We start from the raw sequence: 21,702 nt of genomic DNA, 5'->3' as shown, positions 1-21,702 counted from the left end.
TTATCAGAAAGTTAAGGTCAATAGCCACTATGAGTATCTAAACGTCTTAGCATAATATAATATTCAATATTTTTTATAGTGATCTAGATTTCTAGATTTAGACTTCTGAAAGTTGGAGTACCCTTATCAAGATCAACAGGGATACTTGCTAAAAATGAAGATTCGTAACCCCACTTACAGAATGTGGCTCTCTGGAGGTGGGGATAACTATGCTGGCTGATACTTGAGAACAACTGACTCAAAGGAAGCAGATGATCAATGCTGGGGAAAGGAAATAGGCTTTTTTGAAACCCAACTGTTGAGTAGAGCTTGCCTTGAGGCTTTCCTGGTTGGAAGCAAGAAAATATGTTTTGACTCATCTTAGTTCTAATCAGGAGAAATCTCAAAGAGCGGGACTCTTATGGAAATACCCCAGCTATCTATTCAAAAAGCAGACCCTTTTATGCTTGGAGCCCTTGGATCTAGTTTGAACTCAGAGCTGAATCAAAAATCTTGCATTTTTACTCTGAGTTTTTCATTTTCACCTCTTGTCTTTTCTAGGTAGCCTTGTTCCCTAGGTGATCTCACTTACTCTCATTGCTTTACATATCTTATATATGCTAACTCTTTACAAATGTCTACCTCTAGACTAAGCCTTTTCGCTAACTCTGGACTAGTCTCTCCTCTACATCTCCACTCAGACGGCTAGTAGGCTTTTCAACATTAACACGTCTAAAACTGATCTCCTGATAGTCTTTCCCCAAACAAGTTCTTCCCATGAATTGACTTTGCATCTCAGTTTACGGAAACTTCATTCTTTGTTAGTTCAGGCTAAAGTTTTTGGAGTCGTAATTGACTTTCTTTTATCTCACACATACCATCCCATCTACCAACAAATCCTCTCCACTTTACTTTCAAAGTACACCCAGGGTATGACCACTTCTCACCTACTGTCTGTCTTCCAGTCTGAACAACTAGTATCTCTTACCTGGCTTGATGCAATAGCCACCAAGATGGTCTGTCTGTTTCTTTTTGCTCAAGCCCCCTTTAGTCTGTTCTCAACATGGCAGCCAAGTTGATGCTGTTAAAACATTATGACAGATCGTATCTACTCCTGTGCTCAAAATCCTCCAAAAAGCTCCACACATCACTCAGAAGAAAAGCCAAAGTTCTTACTTTAGCCTGCAAGGCCTTGCATGATCTTTTCTCCTTTCCAACTTTATCTCCTTCTATACTATCCCTTACTCACTCATTTAAGACACACTAGAGGCTGGGTGTGGTGGCTCATCCCTGTAATCCCAGCACTTTGGGAGGCAGAGGCGGGTGGATCATGAGGTCAGGAGTTCGCGACCAGCCTGGCCAACATGGTGAAACCCCGTCTCTACTAAAAATACAAAAATTAGCCAGGTGTGGTGGTGCATGCCTGTAGTCCCAGCTACTCGGGAGGCTGAGGCAGGAGAGTTGCTTGAACCTGGGAGGCAGAGGTTGCAGTAAGCCAAGACCGTGCCATTGCACTCCAGCCTGGGCAACAGAGTGACTCCTTCTCAAAAAAAAAAAAAAAAAAAAAAAAAAAAGACACAGTAAGCTTTTTTTAAATTCCTTGAACACACAGTCAATGTCTCCCCTCAGGATCTTTGTATCTGATTCCAACTGCTTGGATAATTTCCTATAGATATTTCCTGGTCATCCTTCAGGTATTTGTTCGAAGGGCATTTTCTCCATGAGCACGTGTCACTACCTAAGGCACTATATTTTATTGCTATCTTGTTTGTTATCTGCCTCTAGATCAAATTTTAAAACTCATGAAAGCGAGCATTTTTTCGTTTTGTAACTCATGAATCTCAGCATCGAGAACAGTGGTTAGTGCATACAGTCATTCAATAAATGTTTCTTGAAATAATGAATGGATATTTATCTTTTAATGATATCCACTTCTGATTCATACAGTTATGAGGTCTGTATTTTATAGATGTCTTCGTGAGCTGCTGTTTATCATGGCTTCTTATATATCTTAAACTGAAACTTTTCACTCAAAATTGCTGAGTTGTCAAGAATAATGCAGAGCCAAGTGACAGAAAGTGGACGTGATTACTAGAGTTTTGGCTCCCACAGGGAGAAAACTCCAGGAAGATAGGCTAGAGTGAAAAGAATGGGATGAAGAGTTCATGCAAATATGAAGACATGTGGCTCTGGTGGGCAGCCTCTAAAATGGCTTCCTGTGATCCCTACTTCTAGATATTCAAGAGAAATCTCTCCCATCAATGTTGGCTGAACCTGGTGACTCACTTCTAACAAATAGAAAATAGCAAAAGTGATGGCATGAGATTAGGCTACAAAATGATTTTGGCTTTTCTGTTGGATGTCCCGCTTGCTCTCTCTTTTCACTCTGATTAAGCAAAATGCCATATTATGAGCTGCCCTCTGGAAAGGCCCATAGAGCAAGGAACTGAGGAAAGCCTCCGACAACAACCAGTGAGGGACTGAGTCCTTCAGGACAACTACCTGTGAGAATTGAATCCTTCCAACAACCAGGATGAGCTTGGGAGCATAACCTTCCCCTTTGGAGTCTTGAGATGGCTGCATACCTTGATGGCAGCCAGAGAGACCTTGAGCTAGAGGACCCCGCCATAGCACTCCAAGCTTCCTGGCCCACAGAAACTATGAGATAGTAAGTATTTGCTGTATTAAACCACCAAATGTTGGGGTAATTTTTTATGCAACCACAGATAACTAAATACAGTGGCTGCACAGCAAAATGTATTTCACACAAGAATATTTTTAAGGAAACATGAAAGTGTGGTGATAGGTGAGTGATAATTTTGAGTGGGGACCTATGGTAATAGTTATGTTTATTAAGCTGGTTATATTTATTCATTCATTTCAAAGTATTTTATTGAGAACCAACTTAGTGACAGGCAGAATTCAAGATGATGGAATAAAGTAATGAATAAGTATCTATTTTAATGAGGTTTATAATTTAGTGTTGATGGGGGTGACAAGGACAAACATCAAGTCCAGAAATAAATGATTAATAATTTCAGTCAAAAAAATAAAATTGATGCTGTAGAGACAGACCAGCCATGGAAGTGGGGCATCTTTGTTGAAGATCTCTTGAGTTTGTAACACTGAGTTGAATTCTGACTGATGAGGAAGATGCTACAATGGGAAATTCTGTGGACAAAACATTATAGGCAAAAGAAATGGCAAATACGGAGTTGGGAATTAGTGTGGAGATGGGGGATAGATCATGTAACTTGTTTGTATTTTATTCTAAATGCCATGGAAAGCCCTTAGAGAGTAGAAATAAGGGAGTGGAACATTCCATTTTAAGCCTTTGGATGGTCATTCTGACTTCTGTATGAAGAATGGATTGTGGTGGATTAGGGTTAAGGGAAAAAGAAATAGTTACAGGGTAATGAAGGTGAGAATGGTATTACGTGGATACAATATGTGGTTGGTTGGTCTACTCACCAGGGCTTAATCACATCCCAGTTACTTTTATAGACAATGGAGCACTGAGCCACCATGCTCTTACACTAGGGAAGACAGACTGCTGCTGACTCACAAATGGGTCGCATTTACATCCTTGTCAGTATAACCCAACTGATGGGCAAATTGGTTGCGCATCGGGAGATGTTAGGGGAATAAAAAGAAGCCAAATTTGCAGTCAACTCATTTGTTCCTGGGACAGGGTCATGTTTACTTCTGTTAATCAAAAGAACATTTAAAGATATATTAGACAGTGTTTGTGCAAAGAACAACTCCTCATTGCTCAAGAAGAAAACGCAACTTTGATGATTTTATAACAGCTGTTAACATTTTCTTTTTGTGTTTATAAGTAAGATTTTTATGACCTTGAAAACTAGCTTCACAGCACTATAAACCAATTAAATGTTAAGCATAGTCTCTCTTAACCTTGGTAATAAGTATTCCACATAGAAGTGGCTTTTCAACTCCCTTTATGCTAATTAAGACTCCAAGTAAAAAACAAATTACAAGAAGACATATACTCTGTTGATTGGCCTTATCAACTTCCATAAGAAAGAAAATGATGAAATGTATCGTGGGATGAAAAAGTTGAAATGCTTACAGCTGTTACTTTAACAAACTGCTAGCTTGATGCTGACTCACAGTTTAAAGATCTATGGAAAATAAAGGAGAGAGAGGTGAAGTAGGAAGTGGGCACAAATTTAGCAACTCACCAGGGTTCTTGAGGAATCATAAAAAATGATAAAGTCGGGTTAACATGATTTATTGCAAGTTTGGCAGTCAAGTAGGGACCACCGAGAACAAAATAGCCTCTTAACTATAAGTGTGCCTTTGTCTGAATGTGTGTATGAGGAGGGATGGATGGTACAACATTCGTTTCCGAAGTCTACCACAACAAATTGTCACAAACTTCATGGCTTAAAGCAACAGAAATTGATTCTTTCACAGTGCCAGAGGCCAGAAGTCTCAAATCAAGGTGCCAGCAGGGTTGGTTCCTTTTGGAGGTTCTGAGGGAGAATCTGTTTCATGCCTCTTTCTCACCTTCTGGCAGCACTAGCAATCCTTGTCATTCTTTGGCTTATGGACATATCATTAGAATCTTTGCCTCTGTCTTCACATGGCTTTTTCCCCTTTGACTCTTGGAGTTTCAAATATCCCTCTATTTTCTCTAACAAAGACAATCATTCACTGGATTTAGGGCCCACTCTAAATCCTGTGCGGCCTTATCTTGAGATTCTTAACGACATCTGCAGACTCTATTTCCAAATAAGGTCATATTCAGAGGTACTGGGGGTCAGGACTTGAACATACCTTTTTGAAGGATACAATCAAATCCCTTACGGATGGCATATAAAAAGTGGCTAAGTCTGAGAATCATGACGCAGACTCATAATTTTTTGGAGTGAGTTGATAAGCTTTTTCTGATTATAGAATAAAATAATTTTTATATTGGAATATTTAGAAAATAGAAGTACCAAGAAGAAAATCAAACATATGATTTAATTTTTCAAGACTATTTTTCAGTCAGTCCAATAGAAAACAGCCATTTTTAAGTGACTACTAAAATAACTATTGTAAGGTCAATTTTTTAAAACCAAAAATTGAACTATAACATGTATAACACAAGTCCATAATTCATAACTGTACTGATGAATTATCATAAAGTAAACACATCCTTGTAAACACAATTTATATCAAGAAATTGAACACTATCAGTATTCCAAAGTCTTTCTTGTCATTTCACTTACTACCTGTATCCCTGAGTATAACCACAATCCTGACTTCTAATACTCTATAACATATTCATTCCTGTTTTTAAACTGTGTATAAATAAATCATACAGTATATTACTTTTTTGAATCTGGCTACTTTTATTCAATATTATATTCACATGTTGAAAATGGCAAACATCCTCATTGCTTAAAATAATTCACTGTGTGAATATGCTACAATTTTCACCCATTCGATTGTTAATGTATATTTGAATTGCTTCTAGATTTGGCCATTATGAATAGTGCTGCTGTGAACATTACTGTACTTTGTCTGTGGTGCATGTATACTCACATTTATTTTAGATATGCATGTGAAAGTGGAGTAGTTGAGTTATAGAGTATGCATATGTTCAGTTTTAGTAGATATTGCTAAACCCTTTTCCAAAGTGGTCATATTAATCAACAGTCTCACCAGTAGATTAACAGTCTCACCAGCAGTGTTTGAGAATTTGAATTGTTCCACATCCTTAGCAACACTTGGTATTGTCAGTCTTTTAACATTTTAGCCAATTTGGTAGGAAAGTAAAGTAAATTATGATATGATTTGAAGCAATTGATAACATTAGAAATGAGACTATATTTTATTTTGATAGTAGGAATATTCCTCTTTAAGGAGTCAGAATTGATTCGATCTATTGGAAAGTAATACCAGTTGACCCTAGAGTGAACGATATTTTCACCATCATAGTAACTTTTCAGTGTTTATCTTTTACAATATTTATTTATTTATTTATTTATTTAAGGCAGAGTCTCGCTCTGTCGCCCTGGCTGGAGTGCAGTGGGCGTGATCTCTGCTCACTGCAATCTCCGCCTCCCAGGTTCAAGCGATCTTCCTTCCTCACCCTCCCAAATCGCTGGAATTACAGGCGCCTGCCACCACACCTGGCTAATATTTTGTATTTTTAGTAGAGACGGGGTTTCACCATGTTGGCCAGGCTGGTCTTGAACTCCTGACCTTAAGTGATCTGCCCGCCTTGGCCTCCCAAAGTGCTGGGATTATAGGCGTGAGCCACTGTGCCCGGCCAGGATCTTTTACAATCTTCAGATTAAGCATGAAATACTTAAATATGACCGCAGGTTGGAAGGAAAATGTTAGCAGCCCTGACAATACAAAGTAAAGGGAAAAAGATGAAAGGTGGGAGGTGGATGGAAGAAATGGAAAAAAATGTGGGGTCCTTGTAGCTTCATCCCACAAGGTGGATAGTAAAGAGATAGCAGATGAAAGTTAATAAAACATGAAAAAGAGTTTAATGTACATTCTTTAAAGATATAAAAGCAAGGAGTAGAAAAAATAAGAATAATAACATAATTCAGATAAATTTGAAGGGAGATATGAGTTAGGTGGAATTTTTGTATACTATTTAAAGTTACAAAAGCTGTCCATAGAAAATCTTCAAGATAACCCAACTATGAAAAATACAAGAGATAGAGGATTTGGGTTAATACAATTGAACGAAGTTCAATCTACAAGCCAAGGAAAGAGGCCTCAGAAGAAATCCACTCTGCCAACACCTAGTCCCAAAATTCCAGCCTCCAGAACTGTGAGAAAAGTAATTTCTGTTGCATAAATCAGTAAGTCTTTGGTACTCTGTTATAGCCTCAGAAAACTAATAATTAATATGCTAAGGGCTCTAAAGGAAAAAGTGAGCAGCATGCAAGAAAAGATGGATAATATAAGCAGAGAGATGAAAACTTTAAAAAGGAATAAAAAAGAAATGCTAGAAATTAAAAAAACAGAAATGAAGAATATGTTTGATGTACTCATCAGTAGAGTGGACATAGCTAAGGAAAAAAAGTAGTGATCTTAAACGTCCATGAATAGAAATTTCTCACACTGAAAAGCATAAAGAAAAAATAATGGAAAACAGGGAATAGAATATCCAAGAACTGTGAAACAATTACAAAGAAAGTAACAAATACATAATGGGAACAGCAGCAGAAGAAGACAAAGAGAAAGGGGTAGGAGAAATATTTGAAGTAATAACGGCTGAAAATTTTCAAAAATCAATGACAAACAGCAAACCACAGATCCAGGAAGCTCAGAGAACACTAAGCATGATAAATACAAAAAATCTACACCAAGGCATATGTGCTAATTTCCTAGGGCTTCTGTAAAAAAGTACCACAATCTTGGTGGCTTAAAGCAACAGAAATTTATTGTCTCACAGTTTTGAGGTTTTGAAGTTGGAAATTAAAGTTTTGGCAGGGGCCTTGTTCCCTCTGAAACTTATAGGGCAATGCTTTCTTGCCTCTTCCCAGCTTCTGGTGGTTTGTTGGCAATTTTTGGTGTTATTTGTTTTGCAGGCTGCATACATGACATTCTACCTGTGTATCTCTGTGTCTTCATATGGTTGTCTTCTTATAAGAACACCAAACATATTGGAATAAGGGCTCGCTCTACTCCAATATGACCTCATCCTAACAATCCTATTTCTAAATAAGGTGACATTCTCATAGAGAGTGGAATGATGGACAATGGACACTAGGAAGGTTGGAGGTATGGGGTGGATGATGAGAAATTACTTAATGGGTACAATGTCCACTATTCTGGTAATGGATGTCGTAAAAGCCCTGACTTGACCACTACACATGTAACACAATTGTACTTGTACTCTATAAATGTGTATATAAATAAAAACAAAAATAAAATTTAAAAATGTACAAAGAAAGCATGCTTAAAAAATAAAGTAAAAGCTTCATGTACCCAGCAAAAATAATAATCATAATAATAATGTCAAGTTCCAAGGTACTGAGGATAAAGACTTCAACATATCATTTTTCTGGGCAAAGGGAGACACAGTCCAACCTATAACATTATAGCATGTTCAAAGTGCAAAAAATCAGACAAATAAATAAATTTTTAAAGAAGGCAGGGATTGGTGAAAAACCAACTTATCTATAGAGGAACAATAATAAGAATTAGATTTTTCTTCAGAAACTATACAAGCAAAAAGAGAGTGGAGTAAACTGTTTTAAATGTTCAAAAAGTGCCCCCCTCAACCTGTTATTGTGTACTCAAAAATGAACTTTCAAAAGCGAAGGAGAAATATTTTTAGACAAAAATTGAGGGAATATGTTACCAGTAGGCCTGCATTGTAAGAAATGCTAAAAGAAACTTTCTGTAGAATGCAAATCAAAACCACAGTGTGTAACCACCTCACTCTTGTAAGAATGGCCATAATCAAAAAATCAAAAAATAATAGATGTTGGTGTGGATGTGGTGAAAAGAGAACAATTTTGCTCTGCTGGTGGGAATGTAAATTAGTACAACCACTATGGAAAACAGTATGAAGATTCCTTAAAAATCTAAAAGTAGATCTACCATTTGATTTAGCAATCCCACTACTAGGTATCTATCCAGGGGAAAAGAAGTCATTATACAAAAAGATACTTGCACATGCATGTTTATAGCAGCACAATTTGCAACTGCAAAAATATGGAACCACCCCAAATGTAAATGTCCATCAATCAATGAGTGGATAAAGAAAATGTGATATATATACATACCATGGACTATTACTCATCCATAAAGAGGAACAAAATAATGGCATTCACAGCAACCTGGATGGAATTAAAGACTATTATTCTGAGTGAAGTAACTCAGGAATGGAAAACCAAACATTGTATGTTCTCACTCATATGTGAGAGCTAAGCTATGAGGACACAAAGGCATAAGAATGATACATTGGACTTTGGGGGCTCAGGGGAAAGGGTGGGGGTGGTGAGGGATAAAAGAATACACACTGGGCACAGCATACACTGCTTGGGTTATGGACGCACCAAAATCTCAGAAATCACCACTAAAGAACTTATTAATGTAAACAAACCCTACTGGTCCTCAAAAACCTATTGAAATAAAAAAATTAAAAATTAAAAAAACTTAATGTTTGTATCATGAGCTGTAGATAAAACTGCAATGAAATTCTGAGCCACATGTTCTGGAAAGCAATCAGTAAAGCAAACTGCTAAAGTATCTCTCTATATATCATTTAAAACACACAAAAAAGGAACTTTCTGTAGAGTAGAAAAATGATATCACTCAGAATCTCAAATCTATATTTAAAAAGAAGAGCACTAAAAAGCAATAAATGAAAGTAAAATAAAATTTTTCTTTTTCTTTTAATCTAACAGATAACAGCTTTTTCAAAATAATAATAGTAATAATTGGTGAATATAGCTTATGAATAGGTAAAATGAATGACAGCAATGTAATAAAGGATAAAATGAGAAATTGGATATACTTTGTTATAAGGTACTTATAACACCCATGAAGTGGTAGTGTTATTTGGGATTAGATTAGATTAGTTATAAATGTGTATTGCAAACTCCAGGACAACCTATATTAGTCCAGTCTCATGCTGCTAATAAAGACATACCCGAGACTGGGTAATTTATTAAGGAAAGAGGTTTAATTGACTCACAGTTCAGCATGGCTGAGGAGGCCTCAGGAAACTTAAAGTCATGGCAGAAGGGGAAGCAAACATATCCTTGTTCACATGGCAGAAGGGAGAAGAAGAATGAGAGCTGAGCAAAGGGGGATGCCCCTTATAAACCCATCAGATCTCACGAGAATCACTCACTATCACGAGAACAGCATGGAGATAACCACCCTCATGATTCAATTACCTCCCACTGGGTCCCTCGCATGACACATGGGGATTATGGAAACTACAATTCAAGATGAGATTTCAGTGGGGACACAGACAAACCATATCATTCTGCCCCTGGCCCCTCCCGAATCTCATATCCTCACATTTATAAAAACAATCATGCCTTTCCAACAGTCCCCCAAAGTCTTAGCTCATTCCAGCCTTAACCCAAAAGCCCAAGTTCAAAGTCTCCTCTGAGACAAGACAAGTCCTTTCCGCCCATGAACCTGTAAAATCGAAAGCAAGTTGTTTACTTCCTAGATAAAATGGGGGTACAGGCATTGGGTAAATACGACCATTCCAAATGGGAGAAATTGGCCAAAATGAAGGGGCTACATGCCCCATGCCAAGTTTGAAATCCAGGGGCTGTCAAATTTTAAAGCTCTGAAATGATCTCCTTTGACTCCATGTATCATATCCAGGTCTTGCTGATGCAAGAGGTGGGCTCTGTGGCCTTGACCAACTCTTCCTCTGTGGCTTTGCAGGGTATAGCCCACCTCCTGGCTGCTTTCATGGGCTGGTGTTGAGTGTCTGTGGCTTTTCCAGGCACACGGTGCAAGCCGTAGGTGGATCTACCATTCTGGGGTTTGGTGGATGGTGGCCTTCTTCTCACAGCTCCACTAGGCAGTGCCCCAGTGGGGACTCTGTGTGGGGGCTGAGACCCCACATTTTTCTTCCACACTGCCCTAGAAGAGGTTCTCCATCAGGGATCTGCCCTTGCAGCAAACTTCTCCCTGGACATCCAGGCCTTTCCATACATCCTCTGAAATCTAGGCGGAGGTTCCCAAACCTTAATTCTTGACTTCTGCATACTGCAGGGCCAACACCACATGGAAGCTGCCAAGGCTTGGGGCTTGCACCCTCTGAAGCAATGGCCTGAGCTGTACCTTGGCCCCTTTTAGCCAAGGCTGGAGTGGTTGTGACTCAGGGCACTAAGTCCAAAGACTGCACACACCAGGGGGCCCTGGACCTGGCCCAGGAAACCCTTTCCCTCCTAAGCCTCCAGGCCTGTGATGGTAGGGTTTGCTGTAAAGGTCTCTGACATGCCCTGGAGACATTTTCCCCATTGTCTTGGTGATTAACATTTGACTCCTTTTTACTTATGCAAATTTTTGCAGCAGGCTTGAATTTTTCCCTAGAAAATAAGGTTTTTCTTTTGAATCACATGGTCAGGCTGCAAACTTTCCAAACTTTTATGTTCTGCTTCCTCTTGAATGCTTCGCCACTTAGAACTTTTTTCCATCAGATACCCTAAATCATCTCTCTCAAGTTCAAAGTTCCACAGATCTCTGGAGCAGGGGCCAAATGCTGCCAGTCTCTTTGCTAAATAAAGCATACCAAGAGTCACCTTTGCTCCAGTTCCTAACAAGTTCCCCATTTCCATCTGAGACCACCTCAGCCTGGACTTCATTGTTAATATTACTATCAGCATTTTGGTCAAAGCCATTCAACAAGTCTCTAGGAAGTTCCAAAATTTCCCACATCTTTCTGTCTTCTGAGTCCTCTAAGTCTTTAGATAGTTCCAAACTTTCTTTTCCTGTCCTCTGAGCCCTCCAAACTAGTCCAACCTCTGCCTGTTACCCAGTTCCAAAGTTGCTTCTGCATTTTCAGAGATCTTTATAGCGTACCACACTCTCTGCAGTACCAATTTACTCTATTACTTTTCTCACACGGCCAATAAAGACATACCCAAGACTGGGTAATTTATAAAAGAAAGAGGTTTAATTGACTCACAGTTCAGCATGGTTGAGGAGGCCTCAGAAAACTTACAATCAAACATGTCCTTCTTCACATGGCAGCAGGGAGAAGAAGAATGTGAGAGCCATGAGAAGGGGGAAGCCCCTTATAAAACCATCAGATCTTGTGAGAACTCCCTCCATATCATGAGAACAGCATGAAGGTAAGTGCCCCCATTATTCAATTACCTCCCACTGGGTCCCTCCCATGACATATGGGGATTATAGGAACTAGAATTCAAGATGAGATTTGGGTGGGGGCACAGCCAAAACATATCAACCACTAACTAAAATTTAAAAAAAAGTATAATTGACACTCTGCAATAAGAAAGAAATAATATGGAATGCTCAATTAAAACCCAAAAACACAGAAAAAGAGTGGAACACAAAATAAGAGGAACAAAGAACAAGGACAAAAAGGAAAATGAGGAAAAATATTGTAGATATTAATCTATATAAATAATCACTTTAAATTGTAATAGTCTGAATATAGCAATTAAAAGATAGAGACTATTAAAATGGATTTTACAAAAGATCCAACTAAATGTTGTCTATAAGAAATCTATTTTACATATTAAGGCACAGATAAATTAGAAGTTTCTGGATGGATAAAGATATACCATGTTAACACTAATCAAAAGAAAGCTGGAGAAGCTGTATTAATTTCAGACACAACAGTTTTCAGAGCAAGAAAAATGTTCAGAGATAAAGAGGGGCATTATATATGGATAAAGGAGTCAATTCTCCAAGAAGACACAACAATCCTTAATGTGAATGCACCTAACCACATAACATCAAAATACATGAGGCAAAACCTGGAAGAACTACAAGGAGATATCAACAAATTCATTATTATAGTTGGAGACTTCAGCACTCCTCTTTCAGTAATTGACAGATCCAGCAGGTGGAAAATCAGTAAGGATATAATTGAACTGAACAGCACCATCAATCAACTGGATGTAACTGATATTTATAGACTACTCCATCCAACAACAGCAGAATACATGCTTTTCTTAAGCTAACATGGAACATTCACCAAGATAGACCACAATCTCTGTCATAAAACACATCCTAACAGATTTAAAAGAATAGAAATCATAGAAGTACACTCTCAGACCACAGTGGAATTAAACTAGAAATAAATAACAGAAAGATAACTGGAAAATCCCAAAATATTTGGAGAAAAAACAGCACACTTCTAAAAACCATTCTTATTTTGTAGTAAGAAAACATAATAATACTAGTTAAATAAATAAGCCCATGCTTCAATTCCTTAGGAGTGAAGCACACATTTTCCTCTAACTATCAAGGAGTATTTTCTCTTTCTCCAGAAGAAGTGAAAAGCCACAATTCAAGTTTATCTGGGCCTCTATTGTAAATCACAATTTTCAGTTTCTCATAATTTTATGGAAATTTCTTCTTTGAGGCTTAACTACATACACTTGACCTTAGCCCAGAGGTGATACACAATTTAGAAGCATTCACATTACTAGGGGCACACTAACTTTTCATTTTCAAAGTTATATGTAAAGTGGTAAGCCGACCTAGTGAATCTACATTTAAAATACTTGCCTATGTGCCTCTGGATGAAATATGAGACATTATTTTTAATTATGTGAAGCAGCTCTTTAATCTTTATTTTTTTCTGTTCAGCTCCAAAGGTGTAGCAGTGTAGGAATGTGAATCCTGGAGATAAATTTCAGTGCACGTTTCTGCAATGCTGCAAATCTAACCATTTCAAAATATGATTAGATGGTCAAATCAGTTGCTGCTATGAACCTGAATTATCATCCAGTGTATGCATTTAGAAAGGAAACCAAACAAGGCAAAAGAATTATTTGGTAGTTAATTGCAGAATGGAGGTGAGTATATTATTTAGAATAGGTCTAACTTCTATAAGAACCTACTCCAAATTTCAGAGGCTTAATAAGTTCAGTTCTTGCTAATTCAAACTTCATAGCAGTTATTTCTGGCTAAAATGTTCTTTTGGGCAAATTCTCTCTAAGCAGTGACTCTAGGATTGAGATACCTTCCTTCTTATTGATTAGCTTTGGAATCCTCCACTGCAGCCTCTGTATCCAGTCAGATGACAAAAGAAGAGAGCTTAGAAGATCTCATGGAAGATTTTAAGGACATAGCATCCAAATGAGGGTATATAACCTGACCCACAATCCACTGGACAGAACTGGTCACATGGCTTCATCTAGGTGCAAGAGTGATAGGAACATGTTGTCTTTCTGTAAACCCAGGAAAAAATGAAGTGGCCTCATGGATACATACAACTTTTTCTGCCATCGGGGGCAAATATATACAGTTGAAATTGTGACTTACTGTCTGTATTACTGTTGTGCTTAATTAGCTGCGGAATCTCAAACTAGGATCAATCATGTTTTCCTTTTTTTATTTTTTTGAGTTAAAACTACATAGAATGTCAGGGGTCTATAAGGACTCCAAGGGGAAAGTTAAGTGAGACAATGGCACAGCCTCTGTCACTGACAGATAGCCAAGCGATGAATACCTAATGAAGGCCAGGCTCTACAATATTCACTCTATATATTTCAGTTAAAGAATTAGAAATGAGAGAGGCTGTGGGGCACAATCAAGATCATATATTGAGACATTGGTAGATATCGGATTAGATCACAAGCCTTCTGTCTTGTAACCCAATAAATGACTTTTCACTGACCTAGCTTTCCAAGATGAACACACAAAGCACAATACACAACTTTGCTAGTTAGGAAGAGAGAAGTTGCTTCCCAGTATATTTCTGATAAGACTCAATTTAAGTCACTCCTATTTACTGTAACTTGAAACTTGAAAATTGACTACAATTCCTGAAATAAGGATTCCAAATAAGCAAACTAAAGTTTAGAAGGCAAAACAAAGAATTCAAAAAGAGAATGTTTAAATCTTACCCTGCAAAGTCTGTAAGTATACCTGGTGATTTTGTTGTCAAAGTTTAAGCTTTTACCTATTATGTAACATGTTAAAATTTGAATATGAATTCATCAAAATAAACAATTCCTAAGAAAACAATTAAATTAACGTTTGCTAGATTTTTGAAGAGTACCTGAAAAATTTCTTACTTTCATAATTTAATCATCGCATTAGGTTATTTTGTTTGCTTCTTTTCTCATGCTTTTCAGTGTTTCTGAAATTTTCAAAGAATTAAATTCCTATGCCAATTAAATATGATGCTACTAAAAGACACGATTCAGTCTTTTAATTTTTTATCACGGGAAATGTCATTATACTAAAGTTAGCTTTTTCTAACGAAAAATCTTAAAGATAACTTAAAATTGGAGCAAAATAGTCATTTAAAGCCTTTACCATGAAATTTCAGAACTGGAAAGGACTGTAGAGCTCTCTTACCCTAGCCCCTTAATTTACACACTTACACATTCACTCATTCATTTAACAAAATTGTAATACCTCTCATATGTTGAGCACTGTTCTAGATGTTTAATATCGAGCCACGCACACAGTAAACAACAATACCTGCTTTCATGAGGTTTATATTATAAAGGGGGCAGTGAAATAAATACTAAGCAAACAAGTAAAATAAATAGCATGGTAGATAATGATAAGTAATTTAGAGTTTCAGGGAAGAGAGGGTTTGTGAATTTAAATAGGTGTTCTGGGAAGTTCTCACTAAATTTCCTCAGTAAAGGTATGAAGGATGTTGGAGAGTGAGCCATGTGGATTCTGAAGGAAAAGCATGCCAGGGGAAGGAATTCAATACCAAAGAGTTTAAGTAACTCATTTAAGGTCAAAGAACGTTGGGGCCAGAATCCAGATATCCTAAATCCGAGTTTGATTTTTTAAATAATACACTATGTTATTGATGCCAAATTAATTATAATCAAACAATTAATCATATGTTGGCATTTATTTTATTACTCAGCTCATGTTTATTTATCACCATCTGTGTGTAGAGCATTGTACCAGATGCTCTGGCAGAGGAAGGGAAATTTTCCTCTTTTCATGAACTTTCACATATAGATTCTCATTTAATTCCTACAGTGGCCCTTTGAGGCAGATATTATTATCACTTATAAATGGGCTCAATTAGGTTAACTAACCTGCCCAAAGAGCTCATAGCTAATAAGTGACAATTAGGATTTGAACCCAGTTGACCTACTCCCAAACACATGTGCCTTCTACCACATCATGCTGCTTAAATTGGACTTTTGCTTCTGCTTGTGTGTATGTGTGTGTTTTAATTTGTTTTGTTTGTTTCACACAGGAAAAATTAGCAGAAGAATGACTATAAGTAATTTCACATTGACATTACTTACAAAATTAAATTAAATCCATCAGTTATTTGGTGATTAATATACATAAATGGAATTCAGTTAGACCCAAAATTGGTCAATTCAGCTCTGGAAAATTGAATACAGAATTCTAAAATGTAGCTCATACTGATTAATCCTGGGTCTTTCTTTGTTTCTACCTTCTTGTGTATTATTTCTTATTTAATTTAAGTTGTATTAATGACTTGTGAGTTGATAATATATTTACATAGCTCGAAATTCAAAAGTTCCAAAGGGAATGTGAGGAATCATCTCTCTGCCCCTCTACTCTCCAAGCCATCCAGCTCTCCCTAGAGTAAATTAGTTTTTTCTCAAATTTCTTATGCAGACTTCTAGAGTTATATTAAGCAAACATTCAGCTTCTTGGGTGTAACTGGAATTTCCAAGATCAGATCAGAGCGAGACCAAGAGAAAGAAGATGTGACTAATACTTGTTCCAGTCCACTAGACAAAAGCCACGCAGAGAAATAATAGCTCATACTTCATTGAATTTTGGACTTCTCTGTTCTCCCACACTTTATATACTACCCTCAGATTAATCTTCTTAAAGTGCATCTCCAGGCATGTCAGCCACCACTCAGTCTTCCAATGATCTCTCACTTCTTCCCTGCTCCACAAAGTACGAACTTCCCAGTTTGGAAGCATTGCCCTATGTTTCCTGTCTTATTTATCTGTAGTTTTCTCTTTTTACTCTCCTCTCCAGCAGCTAAAGTTTGCTTGGCACGCAGCATGAATTTGTACTAAAATACCTAAAGAATTCCAAGTTCGTTTAGTGCAATCAATTGACTTTTTCACCTTAGAGGCCATCTAGGGGATAGAAATCCTCCATCTGGGTTACCAGTTCACGACTAGGGGGTTTCCTTGGATGTGAGATTTTTCTCTGCTAAAACCGGGAAACTCCCAGGCAAACCAGGATGAGTCAGCCTCCCTGTCTGAGATACTGGTAAGGATGCTATTTTGGGGCTTTTCAAGACACTGGGAGAGCATCATGAACACTTCCTGCTTTGATTTGTAGACAGAAAACACCAGGGGAGATACAACAGGGGTGGCGCAGAGAATTGTGATCTTGTGGGAGCTGCTATCACCATGCTTTCTCCATGAAAGAATGTCGGCATTATGCTGCCATGGATGATGTTCTTACCCCAATCTGTTCCTTAAAAATTACCTGCTTTTCCAAAGCCTTCTTTTTCTTTGGCACTATGTGACATGGATGCTGTATTATTCTCTAGCGCTCTCCCTGGATCATAGTTAGGCAAACACTGTATGTATAATAACGGGTTGTAGTGGATGCTGAGTCGCACACATATTCCTTTCACCGTGATGCTGCACACATCCCCCAGATGCTCAGCGTATTGGCTGCTAATGGTCTACAGCTGCCCTCTTCTCTATAGAACTGTAGTCACTGGTTTCTGCCAAAAGGGAGCTTCGTTCAGGAAGTTATATATCCTCCATCCCCCAGGGACAGCTAATGACCAATGATGGGCTGACACAAAGTTATAAAAATTGCCTCTCTTACCACAGGGTGGACTAACCAGTTTGTGTCCTCAGAGTCCCCCATGGACCATATTGAAACGAGCCTCCAGCTGAGACCACTTCCTTGCTTAGCTTTCTTACTGTGCCCTATGTTGCTTCCTTGACTTCCTTTTTTTCGCTGAAAACACCTCCTTCACCATATCACTTGGTAGGTGATCAAATCATCCTGGTTTGCCCAGAACTTTCCTGGCTTTCGCGCTGAAATTACCACACCCTGGGAAATCCCTCGGTCCTAGGACAACAGGAACAGTTAGTTGGTTCCTACACTTAAGCAGGAATCTCAGTCTCAGGCTTTGCCTCTACAGAACCTGACCTAAGACAGCAGCTTACATCATGTATCAGCTGGGATTGTGAGTGTGCTGTAAGCTACTAGATAGTGCTATTGGTGGTCTGCTGTTAGGACTTGAGCAGGATCCTACTAGTCCGTAGAACACTCTTGTGTGAGTTAGAATAAGGCATCCCTCTTGTCTAAAGCAATCCCACTGGCATCTGACTTGGTACACTGTAGTTGCCTTTGCCTTGTTGTGGAGAAAAAGGCACCTTTTCCTCTGGGAGAATGCAATTGCCTGCTGGGTGCATGGCTTGGCAAGAGGAGTGCAGTCTGGATTTCATCTCTCCTCATCAGCGGGGCTTGGTGCCTTTGTGCAGTGCACATGCTGAATGGCCATACATGGCAGTCCTGGAGTAAAGCAGTAAGGGCAGCCCTGATCCATGTACCATTTTCTCTACATCTTCGGTCTTCCTGCCACGTAAATGATATCAGAGTGACAAATTCAGATATGCAAGGGTATTGAGGTTTGCTTGGACTCTAGTCTACAGAAAAGGAGAAACAGAGATGCAATGTCAGGAGAAAGCGAAAAGAATACAAGTCCAGGAAAAAAAAAAGAAAGAAAAAAAAGAAAAGAAAACCAGTCTAGGAACGTCAGTGTCACCACCTGTTTTCTATAGATAAGAGCATGAATTCTATTCTTGATTTTTTCCAGGAGAAACTCAAAATATTTGACACTAAATTGACAACACAGGGCTACTAGCATTCTCAGACAATGGCTAGCAAAGAGAAATAAAACAGGTTTTAAAGCTACTGTTGTCAAGCGCTCAGATAATACTAACTCATTTAGGTCTAGAGCTCACTCCTGGAGTGGAATCAGTTTAAGAACCATCTCACTGCAACATATGAACCTGTTTCGATAAATTTTTCCCATCTTCATGGGTTCTAAGTTAAGAAGAAAAGTAACTTTTTTTTTTTTTTTTGGTATACTGACCATAGGAATGCAGGGAAAGGATATCCTTTAAAGTAACAGAAATTGTAATGACCCAGGAGTGATCAAGGCTATAGGAGGAGTGAATTTTGCTTTATTTCCAGTTGAGCTTTACAGAAAGAGTCTTTGCCAAATGTCTTTCAAAGGCTTTGTGTTAAAACCACATCCAATAATATTGTAACTGGATTATTACCCACATACTACCAGGCCAGTGTTTCAGAAAGGACTGACACAATCTCATGGACAGTTAAAGTCAGAACTCCTCCCCTGACATCTCCAAAATCCATATTGGCTGACAGGAGTTATTTAACTTGCGGAGGTGGAGTAGAGAGAACTGACTTAAGGAATCACTGTCCAGTGTGTCAGGAAACAGTAGCAGAATTAGATGTGTTGGAAAAAATTTAAAGACAGGACACATGGAGGGTGTTCTTTGCTTCTAAACTTGGTAAGCAGGGCATGGGGCGTCATAGAAAATGCAAATACTGTTTGTGCAATATCCGCGTGAATATTGTACAGACCGTTTCCTCCAATCTCTGGATCCTTTGATATTCCAAAGAAATTTTCCAGGAAAATTAACTACGGGGAAAAACTAAAAGCAAAGCAGAGCTTCCATCATTTTAGCTTTCTTATATTGCTTTCTTGGTCCTGAAGATGGCTGCAGATCCTCACTGTGTCTCTTTTCCCAGAAGAGAATCCTGTTCCTTCCAAAGAACCAACCCAGTTAATAAGTGTCTTCCAATGTGATTTTGTTTGACATTATTTTCTTGATGAGAGCTAGGAAGCTGAGGCTTACTGTCACCTACAATGCTACTCACTCTAGGAATAGAGAACCTCACCCAGTTGCTTGCCTCATGAGCAGAGTCCCTCTTCCCAGCAGCTCAGTTATAGGGTGATTCACTTCAGACAATCAGACCTACCTAATCCTGGCATCGTCACCCAGGCACTGGCTACACATTGATATCACCATAAACTGCTAAGGCAAATCAAATCCTCGCTTTGCTGTAGTTCCAATGACTATAAATATGCTTCTGGTATCTGGTAGAATAGGGCCCAAAACCAGAGATATGGCATTGCTAAATTTTATTATAGGTTACTATAATAATAGTAATTTTATGATAAGCTACTATTGATTTTTAAAATTCTTGTGTTTTACAGGGATATGTTTACAGTTATGATGTCCCCAGGCCTCTGAAGTCGCACTATCTGGATATCAATTCTGACTCTGCCACTTTGGGCCGTTCTTCAGTTTCCTTGTGCTCCAACTTCAGATTCTTCAAATGTAAAATGGGATAGTGCATGTAAGATATTTATCACAATATCTTACTTATAACAAGTGTTTCAGGTATATTTTCCAATCATCATATTTTTGAGGGCTAATATTTACTGAACCACCCTAAAGAAGCTCAGGTATGTTATCAGGGAATACATTTTTGATGCCCCAAGTGTGTTTGGATCTCTCTCTAATATGTCCATATTGCATCATGTGTTTATTTAATGAATTAATTAAGCACACTTTTATTGAGTGCCTTCCTTGTATCAGATCCCGTACTAGGCAGCGGGAATATAGCACAAAAGAAAATACCTTCTCTCTGTTCTTACATAAGTCTGTAAGTCACAGTTAAATAAATTAATCACGATTGCATATTTAATAATTATTCTAAGTTACTGTGAGAGGAGTGGGAAAAGAAACTTATATCTAGTGGAAGTGCAGAAGTGGCTTCCTTTGGGTATGATGTTTGAACTGAGACAAAACAGAACTGGGAGAGCATTTCAGGTATGAGAACAGCCCTGACATATCAGGAGCTGGCTGGGTGCAGTGGCTTATGCCTGCAATTCTGGCGTTTTGCGAGTCTGAGGTGGAAGGATGGCCAGGAGTTCAAGACCAGCCTGAGCAACATAGCGAGATCCTGTCTCTACGAAAAAAAAAAAAAAAAAAAAAAAGAGAGAAAGAAAGAAAAAAAAAAGAAATAGGCCAGGATAATGGAGTCATAGAGAGAGACATCGGTGTGAGATGGGAGTAGTGAGGCAGACAGGGGCTAGGAAATCCAGGGATATTGGTATTATTAAGAATTTTATTTTCCCCTGTGGAAAATGAGATATCATTTCCATAGGTGGTATGTGATTATATTTCTACTATTAAAATGTCACTTTTGATGTAATGTGTGTAAATAGATAAAAGATAGATTGGAATAAATATGGGGCAGCTAGTTTGGTAGCATTTGTTATGGCTGTGGGCTTAGATGTGGATAGTGATCAAGATGGAGAGGAGTGGAAAGATTTGTAAAATATTGAGAAAGTAAAATCAACAGGACTCTAATGTTGAGAAGAGATAAAGACTGAGGACAAAAACAAAAAAGGGTGTCGAGAACACTCCCAAACTTGGGACTTGCACAACTGAGTGTGTGTTGTGAGGAGGGGATGGTGTACCATTATTTGTATTGAAGAACATTTGGAGCTGATCAGGTTTGGGTCAATTCTGAATTCAATTTTGGACATGCTGAGTTTGAGATGTCTGTGAAACATGCAATTGATACGCAGTTCAGTACCTCCGTGGAGCTCAGAGTGGGAGTTTGCGTGGAAGGATGTACACTGAAAGCAGTCAGAATATAGATGTTAAAGTCACAGACAAGCTTATCTGGGAAAGAGTATCAGGTGAAGAGAGAATTGCTTGAGGAGTCATGATACCAAGTTTCTGCTTACTTTCCTCTCCTCCCCACCACTATGCAAGTTCCCTGAGGACATGAATTTTTGTCTTTATATCCCTTGGGAATTGTCTCACTTTACACTGACATTCCTCATTTTATTGTGCTTCTTTATTGCACTTTGCAAATAACACAATTTTTACATAATGAAGTTTTGTGACAACCCTGCATCCAGAAAGTCAATCGGCACCATTTTTCCAATAGCATGTACTTATTTCATGTCTCTGTGTCATATTTTGGATAGTCTCACAATATTTCAAACTTCTTCAT

Source organism: Pan troglodytes, chromosome X (genome assembly GCF_028858775.2).
Source record: "Pan troglodytes isolate AG18354 chromosome X, NHGRI_mPanTro3-v2.0_pri, whole genome shotgun sequence".
Lineage (NCBI taxonomy): Eukaryota > Metazoa > Chordata > Mammalia > Primates > Hominidae > Pan > Pan troglodytes.
The sequence above is the reverse complement of the archived record's forward strand: the minus strand, read 5'-3'. Positions refer to the sequence as shown.